The sequence below is a fragment of the Grus americana genome, chromosome 11 (assembly GCF_028858705.1).
Source record: "Grus americana isolate bGruAme1 chromosome 11, bGruAme1.mat, whole genome shotgun sequence".
Lineage (NCBI taxonomy): Eukaryota > Metazoa > Chordata > Aves > Gruiformes > Gruidae > Grus > Grus americana.
Genome location: NC_072862.1, coordinates 6,398,513 through 6,420,284, shown reverse-complemented (window position 1 = coordinate 6,420,284; position 21,772 = coordinate 6,398,513). Strand labels below are relative to the sequence as shown.

The 21,772-nt window shown below is 40.4% G+C and overlaps 1 protein-coding gene across 1 annotated transcript in view; it reads right to left on the bottom strand.

The window, feature by feature from the left end:
• Positions 1-21,772, bottom strand: part of TAFA4 (TAFA chemokine like family member 4) — a 75,455-nt gene that overhangs the window by 17,115 nt on the left and 36,568 nt on the right. The window lies entirely within an intron of this gene.

Sequence of the window (21,772 nt, the reverse complement as noted above, 5' to 3'; positions counted from 1 at the left end):
TTAAACAGCTTCAGAATGCGCAGACTGTATCCAACCTGGCTGAACAGCTAATTGAACTTAAGCTATTTTAAATATTATATCCTTAAGTGAAAGCATAAGTGAGGTTTCCAGAATACCAGCAGACTTTTTTTAGTCGGTATTATTGAATGATTTTTTTTTTCTTATATGGAAAAAATAACCCTGCAGAATGCCCACCATTTTATGCTACTCTATAACAGTGAAATAGACAACAATAAAATATAGTCACAATCAAATAAAATGAGAATCAGAACCTGATAACAATTTCCCATAGGCCCACAAAACAACTCATGACCCAGACTTATACTGCCGACAATAAAATAATCATTAAAAAGAAAGTCAGAATTCAGAAGTTGTGAGGGTCTGTACATTTCCTACTTCATACTGATGATTCTTTTTCAAAGCTTCACCAATAGTACTTTTTTTTTCTTTTCAAGGTTCTGCAGATTTCTTGAGCCTCTCAACTTTCACTTTTTAACCTTCTTTACCTAAGAATACAGGTGCAAATCTAAAATTTTTGATGTTTCAGTTGCAGGCTGTAGCCCAAGAAAATCCCAGAGGGGTGCAGTTCAGAGAGCCAAATCTGGAGATCTGTGCTCAATAACTAGGTGCATGCACAAATGGGTGCTGCCACAACACATACCTACACTGATCTTTCACCTTATTTCCTCCATGTTATTTATGTTATTAACTTCATGATCTTATACAGCAAGAGGCCTTTTTGCAGTCAGTATACAGCTTGTTCTATCCAAATTTGGCTTTTTTCAGTTGGCAACTAACAACAATAAAGATATTTCACCCAGGCTTACAATGTGAGCTGCTATGAAGCAGCTACACGAATCAGTAAAAAAATAGTGTTAACAGACCCTTCTCAGAAATGGAAGAACTAGAGGTTATGACATTTTTTTTCCTGTTCCACAGATCCCCTTCCAAGCACCCGAGAACCCAAGCCTTCTTTGATTTTTATTAAAATGGACAGTCCTTGACAACAATTAGGTAGATTTTCCACTCTAATTCAGCTTAAAGTGAAAAGGTAAAATATAACTTTAAAATGGCACAGAAGCTATTGTGTCCTATAACCTGTAAAACAGGAACAAACTGGAGAGTAACATCAAAAGCATCCCTCCACACCATATCTTAGCTTTGACAGAAAGAGACTACATCACTGGGAGAAAGTCCGACATTTTCATCCTTGAATCATATTCAAGCCTCACTGGCATCACTCAAAGGACTAAAAAGGCTCTTGACTCTTGCAGATTATTGTATCTGGAAGGGGTTTTTCTACCATGAGATGGAATTTTGCTCCCTGATAACTGAGTGCATTTATTTTGTGATATAGCAGCTGCAATAACAGCACTTTCCTACACCTGTATGTAGCAAGACAGTCACTGGCTTAGTCCCAGGACACTTGACAAAGCATATTTGGATTGGAGGCTCAAAGGAGTTAGAATTGAAGGGGAAGTCTCAAATTCCCAAGGGCTCTTATGTTTGCAATGGAATCTATTTGAAATCAATGGAAATGAAACGTTTAAATAGCAGGAAGACACTTGGATATCTTTCTAGATCTTCCCCAAAAAACCACAGGTCAGTCAGAAAAGGGGTCATACCTCATTCACTACAGAAGAGAGGGATTGCCCTTTTTAGCAGGAACACTTGTCACAGCTGGGCAAGCTGCAGAAACAATGTTGTGAAATTGTCTTTCTAAAGTATCCCAGCTAGCTTGTCCAATTTGACAAACTTCTATTCTTACCAGAAAACAACAGGCTTCCTCACCTGGTGAATTTTCCCTTGGCCCTGCTGACAGTATCAGCAAATGCAGAGATGAATTAGAATAGTCATTAAGGAGGCAGAGCATAAAAAATGAGCCACAGGAAAAGTCAGAGCAACAAGGGTGAATGAAGAAGAGCACGTGCCCTGTCACAACCACTGCAGATGCGAAGGAAACAATCAGGGGAGAGAAGCAGATGTTCCCGTTAAAGTTCTGGAAATTTGACGGCTGCTTTCAAGGATAATGGAGCAGCCATAGGTGGCAGGAGAGGGCACGCCATTAACTTACACAATGCTGGTTAGACTCCCCCAAGAGCCATTGACTTTAACAGCAATGCTCCACCATCTCCCCTGCCTGAGTAAGATTAAAGGTGACCTGGTACAGTTGTCATTAGTTCCACTATCTTTCCACAAAGATGGTACTCTAATTAAAACTGTTGGGTTTTTCCTCTTGCAGTGTGCACATTACAAAGGAGAAACTTTTAAAATGTTTCTTCTGATCATATTTTCAAAAAAAAAACCAACCCAACAGTTACGCTGCTTATTTTTTTCTTACCTTTAAAATCTATATTGACTTCAACTCATTAGAAAACAGTTTCTGCTAGTGTGGTTGGCTTTTCTTGATCTCAAAACATCCATTGTCTTGCTTGCAAGATACATTCTCAGAATGGTAACTAACTGAAAATCCATGGACATGGTTATATTATATATAGTGTTCTCTTGGTCTTTCCTTTAAGTCAGTGTTCCACCAGGGACAGGGTTGGAAGGAACAACAGGCATTGCTCAGGATAGCTGTTCTACAGAGCAGTAGCAGCTTCATAAAGGCAGATTCCTCTGCAAGACCCCTTGCTTGAAGGTCCTGGGAACCCAAAAAAAAAATCAGTTTAATCTGTGGTGAATCACAACAGCAGGAGTCAGTGACAACTGCATTAGTGCCACTGTCATTAATGACCAGTGAAGTCCTCCATAGTCTATACAACACACTTGCACACTGGCTGGATAGGCTATGGAAAAAGACTTCTCCACTCACACCTGTTCAACTCCTGTTATTTTCAGAGCTTCCTAGGACACTGCATGTGGTTGAAATGCCTCCCTCACACTGTTTTGCAACTAGTCTTCCCTTTAAACATGAACTACTCTACCACCTCCGTCTGCTGACATCCCTCCGGTGCCCAGGCCAGAGGACTTACGTCTGACAGCATCATTGCTGCCCAGCAGGTAGTTCTCAGCAGCCGTGAAACTGGCCAGAATCACATTAATCTTACCCAGTCGGCTCAATACAAGAAACCAGCAGAAATGCTGTCTCCTACCTAGATAAGAGGGAAGGAAACAGTCAGGAAGAAAACCACAGCCATAGCAATTTTTCTTTGGTGGATATGTACTTACTAACAACCCTGAGATCTCCAACTAATTTCACACTAACCACCTGTCTGATGGCATTTCCAAACACTACCAAGCAGATCTAGATTAGAAACAATGACCTTGAGGTGAAAGGCTCTGTATCTCATTACCGATCCATTGAGGCTTCCTGTTCTCATGTGATTGCATCTTGTAATTATTTACAAGTGCCTCTTTTGAGCACAAGAAATTACAAGACTTTCTTTATAGTGACTATATACCTTTGGAGCATGCAAACCTGTCCATTTGAGATTAAGCAATGTAATTAACGTATTTGTTTCTGCACTACCACTTCCATGAAGAGAACTCAATTGTCAGCACACAGAGTCCTGGTTAGTCCAGTTGAATTCTACTTCGGCAAAGAGAACATTTAAGGAAAATAATTCACACACCTGGACTGCCATGCTGTAACTTCTTTAATGAAATTGTCTGAATTTTCTGATGTAAAAATACCTACATTTCTACATTAGTAAAAATGAGACTTTTGCTTTTAAAATATTACAGAATTTTATTGTTAGGCAACAAGCATGTCATTATTCAGCACAAAAATGCTGACAAAAAAAATGGCTTTTCAAAAGTCTTTTTGTCACTATATATGATTTATTGCCTGCAAGGTTCTTGTTTAAATACTTCTAAGTCATTTACATTTTACTCATGTATTACATATGAAATAAGTGGAAATTTTAACTGAGGTCTTCAAGAAGTTGCTTCTGAGAATGTACAAATGGCATTACAGAAGTTAAGCCAAATTTCCTTTTATTTTTGGGCAAAGGTTAAGGGAGAGGCAAAAGAGGAGGAAGATTTAAAAGATTCTAGTATGAGTATAAAATAGTTATCGGGTTTAAAACAATAAAATACAGCAAAAGATAGATTCTGCTGTGAATCACTGGCTGTGATAAGAAAGGATGCATCTAGGATGAACATTTTTATTCATTCTAAAATTGGTGGCAGATGGCCTGAGGTTATCATAAATACATACACTTCAGAAGTAGCCTTAGTCGTGAAGATATCCGTCTTCAACAACATAACCCCGAAACAGTTCACTTATAAACAGGAAAGCAGATTTTCTGCTATCAAGTTCCAAGCATCCTATGCTCTGAGAAGCTGAAAAGTAATGATTCATGTCTAATCAAAACAACTCAAAACTACCTAGCAAGCTTGACAGTGAACATGTTCAGACTTTAGTCTTGTAATGTATAGAGAATCCCTAACTCCAAGTCACAGGAAGTGTTGGTTTACAGGGCTCAACACCAGAGTGACTTAGCCCTTCAGATATAGCCTTTAAAAACATCTGACACTTCACTTAAAATATCCTATTTTTACTGGAGGAAATTTGCCATGCAAGTTCACTAAAAGAGCAGGGAAGCACCAGAACATACATCCATTCCTAGTACTTACAGTTCCTAGACACAGGGTGGCTAAATGACACATTTCAGAATCACCTTTTCCTCAGGGAAATTTTAACACATCCTAGAGACAAAGCCTGAACAACCAAACCATCACAGTGATGTAGGGATATGTGATTCCCCCAAGTACCATGGCAGCTCTAGAAGATAACATCCACGAAGAGAGTCCCTGAGCCGCTCATTCTGCGTGGGATGGGACACTCGAAGAAAAGTGTGATAGTTCTCCCAAGGACTTCTCTGCTGCCTCTCCATAGAGCCCACTCAAGCCACAGCACTCTGTATTTTGATGATCCCAGCTGGCAGATGATTCCCGGCAGAAAAGCTTGGAGAAGTTTTCAAGTATGGCTTCCAAATTGACTGCAACAGTTAGGCACCTGAAGGACTGAATAACTGCATTTAGTATAAATGTCACTCCCTCCCTGAGCTTTAGGTACAAGTACCTTAAATATCAATAGTAAAAATCTCAGACCACCAACGCCCTCTTGTTAGCTACAAAGGCTGCCCTTTTTCCCCTCCCCTTGAAATCTATTCAGACTGTGAGCTGGGCTGGATTCGTTTCCAAGGTGCCCTGGCTTCACATTCATTCTATAACACAGGCGAGGCATTGGGAGCACTGAATGGCCACCTATAGGTATCTTTTACAATAAAATGAACAACGGGGTGTGTCAAAAGAAGAACTCAGCTACCCTCCTACTGAGAACTATTCCATTTTTCAGTTTGTAGTCATTAAATTTTGCTAACTATTAGACATTAAATCAGACGTTATTTGGCAACAAACTTGACAGCTACTTTCAATGGACTAGAAAAAGCAGCATCATTTATCTCCTGCAGGAATGTATTTTGCACTCTGAAATTAAAAGGTGCAGTCTCTTGAAAATCATAACTTGTTTTTTCTTTCTTTTATTTGTTTAAAATCATTGACCATTTTATCAGGAACTTTAGTAATATATTGTTATTTTAAAAAACCACTGAATTTGGTAAGAGAGAATAGATTTCTATTCCTTTTAATGTTCCTGTCAGTTAAACCAGAGGGATTTTTTTAAATTAACATTTTTTACACATCCATCAAATATCAATAACAATTCCAGTAGAGAAGAGGAAAAGTCTGTTACTCTAGACCCCACAACGCTGAAAATGCTACAATGAAAAAACCAGACATATTTGTGCATGAAGTATCTTGTAAGAATCGGGACTATTTTCTTTAAAAGAATTTCTCACACATCTTTCCTAATATTAGTGAGAATAGTGTTATGACTGATCCTTATTCGCTGCTTAAAGAACAGGTAGGTTTCAGATGAGTGGTGGATGGCAATTACTGGCACAAAGAGAGCCTATATTAGAGATTCTACACGCTGCCAGTCCGACATACTATCCTTCATCAACTTTTGAGTAATTTTAAGCATTTGGATAGAAGTGGATTATTAGATAGTGTATGTTTCAAGGCATGCAGACAATATACGGAGGAAAACGTCTTTCTTTGCAGGATTCTGTAAACAACTCACCCAGATACCTTCATACTACAAAAGTTGATGCTTTTACTGAAGCTGAACAGGGACTCTTTCTCTCAGCTGCCACCTCAGACCATGGAACAACATGGAAAGTGCTGAATTAAAATCTTTAAAGAGCCTGTAACAAGGAGTGACCAGTTTCCAGCTACAGGCAGAGAGAAAACACATAGTCTAGTTTCTTTTAGTAAGCAATCAGTCCTTGTGTGCAAAAGTAAATACAATGTGGCTTATATCTTATCTTTACCAGTACTGAACTAAGACAGGCAATTAGACAAAATGAGAATGGACTCCGTGAAACAATTTGTTGTTTATTTACTATACAGTATCATCTAATAGATACTCCACAGAAACAAAAAAGGTCTTTGCCTTGCTCATAACTCATTACCCTAGAGACAAGAGATATCACTGATGCTCTTTTAATCTACGAAGCTGCCTTTGCTCAGCTATATGGCAAGTCTTACAAAACTCTGCTGTGTACAAAGCAAAATCTTCTCTCTCCCAGCAAGAAGATCTTGAACCTGAAGATTTGAATCTATAGCAAGTCAGACTATGGAAAAATGACTAGTCATAACAGTAGTGCATGATAACGCCTTATATTTTCAAATTTTAGGTTTTGCTGTACTACATTAGTGCACACCCAGCAGCCCTTGTCACCAATAATTACTATCCCACAGCAACTACACAAAAATACTCGCCAATTAACTAATTTCATTCTGACAGCTTTGGAAACAGAAGAGAAGAAATATTGATATCTCCAAACCACAGTCAGCAGCTGACACGCATCTCCTTTCTATCCGAAGGAGCTGCTGTCAAATGAATTGCTTTAAAAGGTATTTGAGGTGGTTCTACAGAACACAGCAAGGATGCATTGCAAAGCCTTCTGCAAGTATTAATTCCTAGGGTACTATTAAGATCAATACAAATGAAAAATACTCTTTGGTGGCAAGAAATGACAACTTGAGAAAAGTGCTATTTATGGATGGCTAGTACTTTAAAGGCTAAAAGAATTTTGAGAATAGCAATTGCCTCTAAAATATAAAGCAAATCTTGACTTTTTTCAGCAATATACACTAAATTTTTAATAAGGGATCCTGGAGCTCAGAAAGGTTTAAGACACTGTGTTAGGATATTGAACTAATAAGCTCCTCCAGTAAGCCTCTAAATACGTATAGTTAAACACTACCTAGTTTATTTTAATTATTTAACACAGAGACTGAAGGAGGTTAATGTGACCCAGCGGACTTGTTTATGTTGAAAACTATTGCCTCTCCTTACTCAAAAATCTGCATGCTGAGCTGCACCATAGCACAGAGTTACAAGGGAGCAATAAGGAATAGAGGTTTACAGCTGCTTCCTAACGTCCAAATGATAGCATTTATACCAGGGCAGTGACTGCATGAAGGCACGGGCAATTAAAAAAAAAAAAAAAAAAAAAAAAAGTCAGGCCCATTGACTTTGTTGACATCACTGGAAAAACTAATACATGTAAGTTAGGCGCATAGTTGAGAACATCCTTGATGATGGGGGATTTTGCTAGTTTCCAAAATTTAGTTTTAGAAATATAAAAATCCCCATCATTTGCCATTTAGCTCATAAATCCTAACTGCTATTTGTCTCTTGAGCCCATGGATGACATGTCACTTTGATCTTTAGCTAAGATAGTGGAGAAAGCAGCCTTCACTAAGCTACGGAAAACAATGAAAAACCCCAAACCCCTTCATTTCAAAACCCCAAAGGATAGTTATTAAACAATAGGAGGGAAAAAAACACACCTTTGCAATCTTCCACATCCAATCAAAAACAGAGAAACGAGGGAAAGGTAACCACTCATGGCCCCACTGTGGGGGGGAGGGGAGGGAAATGATCCAGTTTTAAGCAATACCAGCTAAGGTATTGTGGTGGGTTGACCCTGGCTAGAGGCCAGGTGCCCACCAGAGCCGCTCTCTCACCCCCCTCATTCACTAAACAGGGGAGAAAAGGCATAACGAAATGCTTGTAGGTCGAGATAAGGACAGGGAGAGATCACTCACTAGTTATCATCACGAGCAAAACAGACCGAACTTAGAGAGGGAATTCATCTAATTTATTACTAGGCAAAACAGAGTAGAGGAATGAGAAAATAAAATCAACTCTTAAAACACCTCCCCCCACCCCTCCCATCTTCCCAGGCTCAACTTCACTCCCGGCTTCAACCTTCCCCCCCTCAGCGGCACAGGGGAACGGGGAATGGGGGTTATGTTCAGTTCATCTCACGGTGTTTCTGCCGCTTCTTCATCCTCAGGGGGAGGACTCCTCTCATCGTTCCCCTGCTCCAGCATGGAGTCCCTCTCACGGGGTGCAGACCTTCAGGAGCAAACTGCTCCAGCGTGGGGTCCCCCACGGGGTCACAAGTCCTGCCAGCAAACCTGCCCTGGCGTGGGCTCCCCTCTTCACGGGTCCACCGGTCCGGCCAGGAACTTGCTCCAGCATGGGCTTCCCACAGGCCGCAGCCTCCTTCAGGTGCCTCCACCTGCTCCGGCCTGGGGTCCTCCACGGGCTGCAGGTGGAATCTCTACACCCCCTCATCCTTCCTCCATGGGCTGCAGGGGGACAGCCTGCTTCACCATGGTCTTCACCACGGGGCTGCAGGGGGATCTCTGCTCCGGCGCCTGGATCACCTCCTCCCCCTCCATCTGCACTGACCTTGGTGTCTGCAGAGTTTCTTACATCTTCTCACTCCTCTCTCCGGCTGCAAAAGCTCTCTCTAAGTGTTTTTCTACTTCTTAAATATGTTATCACAGAGGCGCTGATTGGCTTGGCCTTGGCCAGCGGCGGGCCCGTCTTAGAGCCGGCTGGCATTGGCTCTGTCAGACACAGGGGGAGCTTCTAGCAGCTTCTCACAGAAGCCACCCCTGTAGCCCCCCCGCTACCAAAACCCTGCCACGCAAACCCAACACAGGTATTCACCTGGATACCTCTTCCTTAAGACTAAAAGCTAGTCTTACATAAGTAAAAAAGGGCTTGAGTTTCATTTTTAAATGGGTATCTTGTTTATCAAAAGAAATCTTGTTCAGAAACATTTGTTTTCATTTGTCCTCAAGGAATACAAGCACAAGATGAGGCTTACGTTCCTTCTCATATGTGGAATGCAAAACCGCAAGTCTCATGCGCAGCACGATGTGCCAATGAAAAATGTGGCTTAGTTCTGCAACATCTCTGACTATTTCAGAGCAATGTTCAGACTCATCATTTTGATTTTACAAATTAGTATTTGTATGACAAAGGTAGTTAAAGACTAAGGAAAAGCCACTGAGAGCAGAAGTCATGGAACTCTTAGAGGATCAGTTGACATAAGAAAGGCTTTGGAGTTCACTGTGTTATATGCATTCAGAAGGGGACAAGTAATGGAAATTTTACATACTGTCTCCTAGAAACGAAGAATCTGCTGTGCTAGAGCAATCCTATCAGCAGATGCATGCACGAACGCAGCTTTGCATTGCTCTACTGTTGGAGATCTACTGACTTAAAAATGCAGAATCCTGCCCAAAGGTATGATAAACATTGCTATTTCAGCTTCTCGAGAGACCAGCAATGGGGCCTCAACCCTTTGCCATCCAGTCTCTCTCACTGCCACCATCACTTTCTTTATGGTTATAAAGAAGGATGGCTGTGCCTGTGCTTTGTTTCTAACAGTGTTCTGCTGAGTGAAAGGTGAGGCCTTTTTAAACACTTTCTGAGATCCAGGTTCCTAAATTCCACAGCTATAGGATTTCTAGCGTTTAAATAAGTTGACTTTTAGTGTTTTGGGTCTTTGTCTGCCAGAAAAACAAAATCTCATGAAAATTATTGATCTCCCAGTAAAAAAAAAAATCTGTTTTTCAAACAAAGCTGAGGTAAAACAATTCCAAAACCTCCAAATAAGATCAACATCAACTTCAACCACCTAAAATCTCAGTACTGAGGAAATCAGTGGGGCAGAAACAAAGAGGGAAGCTCATCCATACAAAAAGAACATTTAAAAATAATCAGTGATTCAAACATTTTATCTGAAAATGAACCCAGGAGGTACTAGAGTCTTTTTTACCCCCAGTCCTGAATAAAAATAGCACACTTAAGTCTTCATTTTGTTGGCTTATTTTTCCTTTTCTGCAAGATTTTCATTACTGCTTTCCTTTAAAGCTCTCCCAAGACTCAGTTATGTGCCCGGAGAGCTTTTAAAGGAAAAGAGCTTACTTGCCTGGCATCTCTTCCCAGCCTCTCTTAACTCTAATTACAAGGTAAAGATTAAAAAGACAAATGAGTTTTATCATTGCATCCTTGGCCTTTTGGAAAAGAAAACAAAACCCCAAACCCAAAACAAAACAAAAATCAGTGGAGCTTCCAACCTCAGGTAAAATGTTGAAGTCAGCAGCTTGTACTGGGAGAAGGGGGGGAAGAAAAAAAATGAGATCCAATTTACAAAAAAAATTTACTACAAAGCTCACATGCCTTTTGGCAGTCTTGCTTGAGTACAAAGTTGTGCAGCATGCAGGTGACATAATTAGGTCACTGGGGGCAAGTCTTCTTAGAACTATTACATAAAGAAATCCATAAAATTTCTCAAATTAGACTTCCTCCAGGTTTCAAGGGGTTCAAAACAGTGACTCTGCAAGCAACCTGGCATAAGTCCTTCCTGGCAACACATAGCATTGCAGTTACATGATCTGGCTAACTAGTTACTTTCCATCATTATTCCATTTTCAGCTTGCAATTATTTATGGGACCCTGCTAAATACATTTTATAACTTTGGCACTGAACATGAAACAAGATTAAAGAGATGCAATAGGCAAGTTGCCATTGGTGTTTCCCTGTCATTTCAGGATGAGGAGTGACATTGCTTATATCATAAAAGTGGCTAATAAGAGTCAGACTTTGCAGAATGGATTTTCAGAAGTGTCTAAAAGGTGACCCAGGGGCATTGAAAACAACAACCTTTCCCACTCAGCATTTGTTGCTACTAAGTCATATAGATGATATCTAATAATCAAAATCTAATGGAACAGAAATCAAGCATGAGTTGGACACTCACATGTGAGAATGGCAACAGTTGTGCTGGGAGGGATGGACCCCAGTGTTGGAATCACGGTCTGCACTGACACAATAGCTACAGCGCACAGCCATAAGCGGCTGCCCATGTACACATTTACTGGATTTTTCAAGCTAGTGCAAAACCTTCTCACGCTCCTCTATCACCGCACACCACATGGAATTGCCCCAGAGACAATCTTACATCTGTCCCATTTCACAGTGGCAATGCCAGGAAAACCAGAATTCAAATCATCACCGTCTTCTCCCATCAGAAGAAACCAATTTTTCTAAGATTAAACAAGCCAAATCCCATTTCAGATGTGACCATCGCTTCTTGAGGTGACTATAAGAAATAATCCCTCATTGATTGTGCTGTTTCACTAAGTTGCACCCATGACATGATGTCTGTTTTCTGTCCCCATCCCACATCACTGTCATAGCTTCCATTCTCATCCACTTCATAGTGTTCAGGCATCTTCCGTACCCTTTAACAAGACAAGCGCTGCTTCTGGCGTAGAGGTGTATTAATCAGCAAGCTGCCAAGACACACAGGGCAGGTATACCTCACAATTGCACTGGAGGTTTTTCTTAGTGGGGGCAATAATGTACCTCACTGTTGGTTTTATTCAAATTCCTAGACATCCTACCACATTTAAGATCTTCATTTGGTTGGCATTGTCCTAGCAGTTTAAAAAAAAAGTATTAGGGGAGTCAGTGACAGAGGTACTGTAATATTACATATGTCTTGCTCCTTTAGGAACTTTTAGTCCTTCAGGGTTAAGAGGTGTTTGAAATGCCAGATGTACACAAATCCCATTTTGGAAAGCACTGTGAATTAAACAGTCTCACTAAAAACAGTAAGTCTCAACTATCCCTTGTTCTCTGCAACAGTCCCAGTTCCATTTACTCCGAAGCATTTCATAATTAATTCAGAACATGTTGGACTACTGGATTGACAAGTATCACAATACACAAGAGCAAACTGAAATGGAACAGACCAACTAAAGAGAAGGAAGAAATAACTTGCTCAGGACAAAAACCAAAGTGTTGTTCCTGCCACCTGTAGCTAATCCCAATACTTGGAACAAGACACCAACATAGGGATCTACTTAACAGCAGCCTTTTTACACAACTATTACAACTACATAAATCATCTCTTGATTATACTGTATCATTTCCTAATGAATGTACAGGAGAGAATCCCAGTACACATCTATGCTGTGCCCTTAAAATTCCCAAATTCCCCTTAAACTCCCCAATTTCACATGGATTATTTCATGTGTCTGCCAGCTAGAGATGTTCTGTCCTCTCCGTGGTTCTTCCATCATCTGTCACCTGGGGCATACACAGCACCACTCCCAAAGGGTCAATCACAGAGCTAGGATTAATAATGCTAACCAGTTACCTTCTCTGAATGACATAATTAACCCTAATTAAGAGATGTCCTTATTTCTAAAAAATCCTCCTTCAAAGTGATTTTTCCTTTAGGCTTTTAAGCCAAGCAGATAAATTCAACAGCTGAGATGGTCCCATAAGTCAAACGGCCCCAATTTCCATAGCACAGCATCAGATAATACATTCAGCCAGTGCACATGGCTTGCATTGATAACTTTCAAACAAGTTTGCGTCACTGTATCTGCAAGCAAATTCAGGAGGAGGTGAAAAAGTTGCCAAAATCTTGTTTCATTCCAAGATTGAGGGCCATAACAGAGGTCAAGCCTGTACCAGCTCCAAGCTTGCATTTTTCCCCACTTAATAATTTTCTTTACTTTATTATCTCCACATTCTTGCCTAGCACCATCACTAGGACCTATGGCTGGGATTAAGTCTCTTTTACATATCCAGAAGGAACTATTGTGGAATTACTGTTAACAATCTAGTCACTAGGTGTCACTGCTATGGCATTTATGGGCCCTGCTGCTCTGGGGACGTAGCCTGTGTTTTGATCTCTTATTTCCTGCTTGCAAACAGCACTACCTTTATTCTACCCACTTAATACCATATTCGACCCTAGTAAATACAAGTATTTCCCCTTAAACTTAAAGCCACCTCCAAAGAAAGCAGGTGTGACATTTTCCAAAATATATCTTGCTATCATTTCAGCTGCAGTATTTACTAATTAGTCAAGAACAATAAGTCAACTCTCAACATTTAGTTGCAAGAGACCGGAAGTGAAAAAATAAAAAAAAAGCTCTTGTTCTGTTGATTGAAGTTCAGTCTCGACCTAGATACCCCAAAATGTCACCATCATTAGAATTTTAATTTTCATGAGACTTTCCGTACTGCAGAGAGAGCCTTAACTGTACAAATCTCTTTTCTCTTACTGTACAGCTCGGCACACAAATAGCTGAAAAATACAGCACTGACACTGAGGTGAACTACCCACACTTTCATCCTAATGGATTGTTAGCCTCGGAGGCAAACTGGATCCCATTTAAATGCTGGTGCACACATATAAAGTATTGTAGGTCCAAGCACTCAGCATAAAATCATGACATTTAGTTAAGAAACATATTACATAATAAAGGCACAATGCTACCCAAGATGTTGTTACATATTTTAAGTAACATAATTTACATTTTAGAAGAGATTTCAAAATTCAGATACTGTTTCAAGTAACATGAGGAATGTGGGATTGCTCAAGGTCAAATCTAATTACAAAGCCTGCTAAGATGAGGATCATTTTTTAAGCAGTGGGAAATTAAATTATTTGTCCATGCTATCTGGCAGTAAATACCTGCCCGTTTTAATTGCTGTTGATATACCCTAATAAAAATTGGAAGGGAAACGCTCATGCTCAGTATCGGTTCCCTTTGCAGATAAAGTTCTGACTGATGTTCAGCGAGCTGGGCTGGTTGTTGCTGCAGTCTGTCCCACACCAGGTACTTGGGCACATCACCTACTCACTGGCTGATTCGGCCCCCCAGCTCTTTGAAGATCTGGTGCAGCAATACGCATTCTTGGATACTGTGAGAAGAGGAAACGGAAGACCAAGCTGTGCCTCTCCTAGATGCACAGAGGCAAGTAACAGAAGATTAAGTAGGGAGAAAGTCACATGAAAGCCGGGAGAATATGCTCTAACTTGAACAGTCCCACTACTTATTCAGACCAAAAAAGAGAAATACATGGATGTGTTCTGCTGCTGCCATCCAGTGGGGAGGTTGAGTAGAAAGTACTTGAGCAAAGATCGATGGCTAACAAGAGCTGAGTCTGAGTCACTGTCAGATTGATGCTTATTCTGCACCTTGCTGTCAATGCCTTCCAAGACAAGAGTTTTCAGAGAAAGTAAAATAAAACAGGTGCTTAATAAGAAACCGTTGCAACAGCCTACTCCTTCTGCGCAAGGACAAAAGAGACACTCTGCTGCTCCAGCTCATTCCTGGTGCTGCCTGTGAAATCTATGGCCTTGATCCGCTTCAATCCTGTAGCTGTTTAGCTGTTTTAAGAAGCTGGAGCTGACAGAGGGATGGTTACACAGAGCTTTGTAACACACAGGATCTCAGCTTATACCATCACAACTTTCAAGTCTTCAAACCTACAAATTTTGTCGCAGTTAAAAGGGAAGTTCAGCAACCCCCTTGCATACACACATTTGAAAAATCCTACTGGCTGCTAATCTGCAGTGATCAGTATCTAAGTATCTCGTTAAATCTGGCTTTAAAAGCCCATATCTAGCTTGTTTCAGTACTTGGGAGCTCAGAATAGAGATGAATAGAGCAAAATGAGACTCTGATACTCTGCTATCTACTTAGCAGATAGCATAGGTAACAGGGGGCCTCAGAATTGGTAAATGATAGCATAACATTTTCATTGTCAACATCATTACTTGTGGATGATGAAGCAGAGGCAGTGACAACAATTTAAAGCCAACTCAAATTGTCGGAGTACAGTCTACAGAGGAAATTATGACGAAGATAAATTTCTGATGCTAATAGGACTCTACGGCAAGACATCAATAGGCAAGAATTCCTCCAGCAAACCAAGGAGAACGGGAAGGAAGCAGGGAGAAGTGGATTGACTCGGGACTAGGAGAGAGGAAAAGACAAAGCTTTCCTCAGCAGTCTAGCTGCACAATCAGCACTCTGCTTTGAGAGACTGTGAGATGCTGCTGAGACTGACTCTTGTTTCTCAATGTCCATATTTTTCATACCTTCATATTATTTCCTGTAAAATTACTGCAAGCAACATAAAATTATCATTTAATCCATAGCATCAAATCCCACTATACAGAGCTCTCCCAAACAGCAGCAGTGGTGTAGCAGTCAACAAAGAAGGGGATGATGCTTTCTTTTTGGTGTATGGGAGGAAGTAGGTGAACTGTGGACCAATAAACACCATTTACCAGCACTGACATTTAGCTACACCATCAGCAGCATGGAACAATCATAATTCACATTTCATCTGTTTGGACTACTAAGAACTTATCCACATCAGCCTAACTGTTTGGTTATCTCGGGATTTGTATAGCAGTTAGAAAGACTGACACGCATTGTCCACCTCATACAGTTAACCCTCCTGAAAAGCAGCGATACAATCGGGACCCCTCTGCTCTCCAGCAAGTCCTGGGTGCTATAGATAATACCCTGCTGGAGCCACAGGCAAAACTTAGAGCTGCCCTGTGATTACTTACTATACATTCTACCGGGCACCAAGTCAGTTTTCTACAGGCAATCTGCAAGCATATCTGCCCTTATTTTCTGCCATCTGTTCAGCTCTGCTCTCTCTGAACAAGACACCAAGTCCAGGACCCTCTCAGTGCTTAATTTCAGAAGGATTAATTTAAGATTGTTATATTTTGTCAGTAAACAGATATCCTTGATTTCCTCTACACCAAAACACAAAAAGTTCATTCACCTTTTAAAAAAAATTAACGGTAGCATTAAAGCCCTGGTAATTTGCACACCCATACAAACAATGCATAGACAAGACTTGCATAGCACATAACATGAAGAATAATCTCAGCCTTCACACATTTCTGCCACGTCACTGCTCAACCGCGTTTTAAACTTTAACACTTGTTTGGATACGGGACAGTAGAACTAACTGAAAATGTACAATTTAATCTCTGATTCTAGTGAAGAGGGTGTGTAGTCATTAGTGCAGACCTATTTATCTCCCTCTCATTTCATCATTCAGTAATTTAAATGTGATTTTTGAATTTCAATTAGCTTATCAAATGCTCAATGACATCATGAGATCCTGCCTCCACTGAAAGTGATTTCTGCCTTTCTTCTTCCCTGAAGACTGTCATGTCCTGTTCACTCTATCAATCAGCCTGACATTATCTTCCGTTCACAGAGCAGATAGCTTAAGTCATCAGATTTATGCAAAAAATAACAAGTAGCTCTCATTGCCCCAGAGAGCACTTTGCAATTGGATGTTGTTCTTTATACACACTCTTATTGAAGCACAGTGTTTATCCTTGTGTATTTCATACTATCTTCTTTTTATATTCATCAATTCTTTGCTTAATGCTTTATTTACGGAATGTTATAAGCTCAATAATTTAAAAAAAATACTACTTATTGGTTTTCAAACAGATACAGAAAAAAGGTAAAGAGGAAATGGAAATACAGGGGTATTTAAGAACTCCATTAACACAAAATGGAATTAAGATCTGAAATACATACTCACATGCTTGTTTAACTCATCTGTTAAAACACCGGCCTCTAAACACACCCCAGCACCCAGACAACTCCAGTGATCAGCATCTTCCTTTCATGCTTCTCACCCTGCATGGTATCTCCAGTGTAGATCATAAGAACCTTTGCCTTCATTTAAGCCTGCAATGTCATTCTTCAATTAAGCAGTCACTCTAATGGTGTCTCACTGAAAACGGCTTATTGTTTTGTGGGAACCAGAATGCTACACATCTTGGTTCTGTCTTAGGACTTGACTGTATTTTTAAGGTTTTTACCACTGAGGTTGGCCAAAGAGTCATGCAGAATGATACTGCCCTTGTCCCTGGAGAAGCTCGGAGGTCTGCATGCCCTGACGAGTGATGCTATCAACCAGTCATATCAATGTGGCAGTGACAGAGTGCTGTTGGTACCTCCTAAGATGGGTGCTACCCAAGCCTTCACAGCTGCTGCAGGACCAAAGCATAAGAGAGGCCCTGGCATTCTGGCTTTCTTTGTAGTGAATGGAGAGACAGTTTTGTCACCTAAGCGTCACAGTCACTGCATCTCTCACAGGGGATCTGAGCAAGGAACAACTATGCTTCCTCCCCCTACTCCTCCTCCTCAGTCAGCTAGCATTGTTTGTGACTTAGCAAGGAGCCTTAGGTCATTACTGAAGGGGTGGTCACACCTCCTTCTCTGCCAGAGGTCAGTACACACTGCCTCTCAGCTCTAGTTACCTTAATGTTACCTGTGCTTCCCACTGGCTTCTGCATGAAATGAGAAACAGCCTCTTGGTATGCAATGACTGTGTTATCACCTCACCTGAGACAGAAGGACCCCACTTCTCTCCCCCATCCCCACAGGCAAGTGACAAACCAGTTCTTAGTGAACATGCTAATATGAGAGCAGTGGCAGTTAGCAATATCCATTGTCTCATTACAACCATCTGCTGAGGCTGCCACAGAACAGACGTCTTTCCATTGCTCGTCCCCTGACTGAATTTATCATTTCACAACATGCAGTTTTTCCTTGGTCAAGGAACGACCTTGCTAATACTGTTTATTATTTAATAGATCTCAGACTGAAAGCCCATGTCATACTCCATAAAAAAAAAAATACAGTGAGAAAAACTTAGTAACTGCAAGAATAAAGTATTTAGCATTCAACACAAAATGTTAATAATAATAATTTTAAAATGCCATTTCTTTGCATGGCCTTTTGACCAACTCAGCTAATGGACTCTGGTCTAGGAAATATTGGAAATAAGTTTGGGAAGGAGCTTACTGGTCACTTATCAGCTTTGATAGGCATATAACTTCGCTGTAGCTGGCCAGCACTGTGCAATGATGGTATTTAAGGACTGCTCTGTGGTGTTTGCATAAATAGTAGTCCAGCCGCCAAGTCCCAGGCAAGGCAATCTAAATATAACCTCTGGCACTGTTCTGCAACTGAGTCCAATTTGCTCCCAAGACCTGGAAGCATTCACCATGCACACATGTGTGTTTCAGCCCCCCATCTGTTAAATGAGAATAATCACACTTAATTTGTAAAGCACTTCATGTTCTACTGACAAACACCTTATACTGCTTTGATTTCAGTAAGTCTGGCTGCCAGAGTAGAGTTACTCCAGCATATCACTGTTTATTTAGACTGAAGCACTTGGGGCAAAGACCTTCTCTTTTGTTGAGAGGCAGAGAGACTGATGGATCACCTTTATCCCTCTGGTAAACTGGTCATGCTGCAGCCATAGTTCTTTTTAATGCTGTTTTCATGCAGTTCTTGCTACAGCTGAAAGAAAACTGAAAATGATTAAAAAAAAAAAAATCCACACACCAGAAAAACTACTCAGGGCTTGGTTCTGATCCAGAATTCAGTTAATCCAAATCCCTTGATACTGGGGAAGGGTCAGGAAAATGCTCTCCATAGTCACTGTTGGATTAGATTTGTTCCCCCTGAAGAGGACATGTTTTCAGAGTAAACTCTCTTTTTTCTCTAGCTTGGCACAAACTACCATGTGATACAGTCTGATAAAAGGATGTTTCTTTATATTAGCATAGCAGACTTATTTGTCAGTTGTAGACTAATTATCTTGGCTCCTTGTTTGGGGACTGTGTCTTCCCTTGCAGTAAATTGCATTTTGCTGAGGGCAGCAATTTTATTCCATTTCTAAAGAATGTTGACACAAAGTTGTGGGTTTTTTGTATTTCCAGTAAAAATGCTGGGAGGGGGGAGAAAAATATCACATCTGCCACAGTATTTCCAAATGAAATGGCAAACTAGTGCTTTTTCCTATGTAGTTCAAACAACAACAAAAAAATTGAGCATAGGTCTCATAGTAAAATCCACTGTGTTGTTCCTTCCCCACTTCTGAAACCTTGGAAGTAGAACAAAATCTGAAAAATTAACTCAGTGCAAGTAAATTATTAAACTTTATTATGAGTGGGCACTCCCAAAACCAGACAACTCATTTGGACACACAATCAAGCGTCAGTCCTAAAAGGCAACTTCCAGTGCGATTAGGCTTCCTTTTAAGCAAGATGCATTTAGAAACACTGAAAATAAAAATATTAGTTACATTTTAATACCTCGGTGACTTAACAGTGCTAACTTCAGAGTGCACCTAGAGAATAATGGGGACCTCTTTCTACATTCTAACTGTTTTAGATGAGGAATTTCAGTTGATTTTGTTTGGGGTTTTTTTTGTTTTGGTGTGGGGTTTTTTGCAGTTGGAGGAATACCAGCATCTGCTGAAAGGACTCAATAGACAGAAATCATTAGCATATCCACTATTTGGGCGAGACACTCATATTGTTAGAGTGATTTATGCCAACTGACATAATTTGCACATTTTTCAAATTATACTCTGACTTGATTTTCATACTTTCAGTAAATTATATTTTCTAAAGACAATCTAAGAATACTTAGGAGTAGCAACAATCATCAGTGACAATATACAGTCTAAGATCTTTCTGTTTGATCTCCTCTGAAAAGAGCATCTCCTCAAAATGGTAAGTCAGAAAAGGACAGGCACCATTCCTTTGGGTGACCAGTTATTTATTGTGCCTCATTTAAAAAGAAAAAAAAAAAAAAAAAGGAGGGGGGTGCAGAGTGTTTGCACAGTTATTGCTTATTCATGAAATGCAATAATCTGGTTCCATGACTTCCAGTGCCTCAATATACTTTTTATTATATCACCAGACTGTGCAAATGACGTCATTGAGACAGGTGGAGGGAACATGTCAGAAAGTTTTGATACTTTCAAATTGTATGGCATGTAGGATAGTATAAAAAAAGCTGTAAATATGTATTTATAAGGAAACAGATATTTCCATGCTCTTTTTCAAGAGATTTTGTCTTTCACGTGCTGTGCATCAGACTAGGAAGAGGACTGGATCCTATCAGGTACCTTACCAAGGTCAGAGCTATGAATGAGGGACTTGCATGCTGTTCTTCTCCCCTCTTTTGCACTGTTTGTTGCTGAAAGACATTTGTGCTCTAACCAGGTACGCTAATGCCCCCTTAGAGCCTTTGAACACCCTCCTCATGTGCTGTCCAGTGACAATCCAGAGGCAGCATGAAGGAGGAAGCTCAGCATGCTATCAACTTCTATTTCCTGCTGTGCAGAAGGAAACCTCTCAAGGGAAAAGGGGGCTATAGAAGAAAGGATATACTGATCACAAGAGATACTCTAAGCTTTTTCATCCAAGATGCATAGGAAAGGCTATCTTGATACATTTAAATTTTTGCTGCACAATTGCTTATAATTTCATTTTTGCTACCAGGCATCAACAGCCAACGTGAAACTAAAATCAGCTACATGCAACACACTACAAACACCTGGTAACACGATCATCATCTGTTACACACAGATCCTGCCATTCCACCCCAGGAGTGTAACACCAAGCTAATTTGTAGCAATTTGTCTCGGAAAAAAAGACAGTAAAAGAAATCTGTTTATTCCAAAATATTCACTGCATCTTAGGATGCTACTACAAGGAAGCACAGGTGTAAAACTAATGGAAGAACTGAAATCAGGAAGATGCAAGCAGTAAACAATGCTAATAGAAACCCTGCTTCACACTTATCTGGTCATTATTTCTTAAAACAACAAATTAAAAGAATAGTGACCATTGCTGGACTGCAAGGCACAAGGATGATGTCCATCAGGGAAACAAAAGTGGAAATAAAGAGAAAATAAATAAATAAAGGCAGGTCAAACACTAAGCAATAGAACTGTTGATCCTATAATTTTCCACTCATAACTTCTGTCATTTGCAGGGTATCATTAAAGATTGCTACCCTGGAAGATAATGAATGTCAGGTGTAGCCTCCACTCCTGTGCTGATGGATTGCATCTCCAGTCTGATGAGGAGAGATTACCCTGCTGAACCCTACACGACATCTTTAATCTCCTGATTTAGAATCCATTGTCCTCTACCAGTTGTCACTCTCCTGAAGGAATGCAAGAATGCTGCCAAACACTGAAAAACAGACAGCTGCACCGAAGGGCTATTGGCAGCAATCTGGAGGTGCTCCACCAACAAAACACTTAAACATTAGTAAAAAAAAAAAGTTCTATCTCCAGGTTCTTCCATTATTAATTAAACATTTTCTGGTTTCCAAGAAGAAATGCTTGCTCAAACATGTCCTTGAAACCAGACACATCGACACTGTAAATTTTCAAAACTAACATTGTGGAGCAGCTCTCTGGCAGGGAAAAATCCCATGCTTCGTATGAGAGCAGAGCTGAGCACTTCTTCATGCAGTCTGAGTGGACTGGGCACAGGTGGGGTATGTTTAATGCTACAGCCAAGTATGACAACTAGTTTACTGCTCTTAAATACAGAGTGAATATTTTGTACCCACCTACAGACAAAAATCATGGGCAAATGGAAGCCAGCATGAAGGGTCAGCATGTCCCAGCCTGCTTCTGAACAACCCTTCACCTGGCAGCACAGACAAAAAACAAACACTAAGTCTAAATCACCAAATCAACAGAAACTGCTA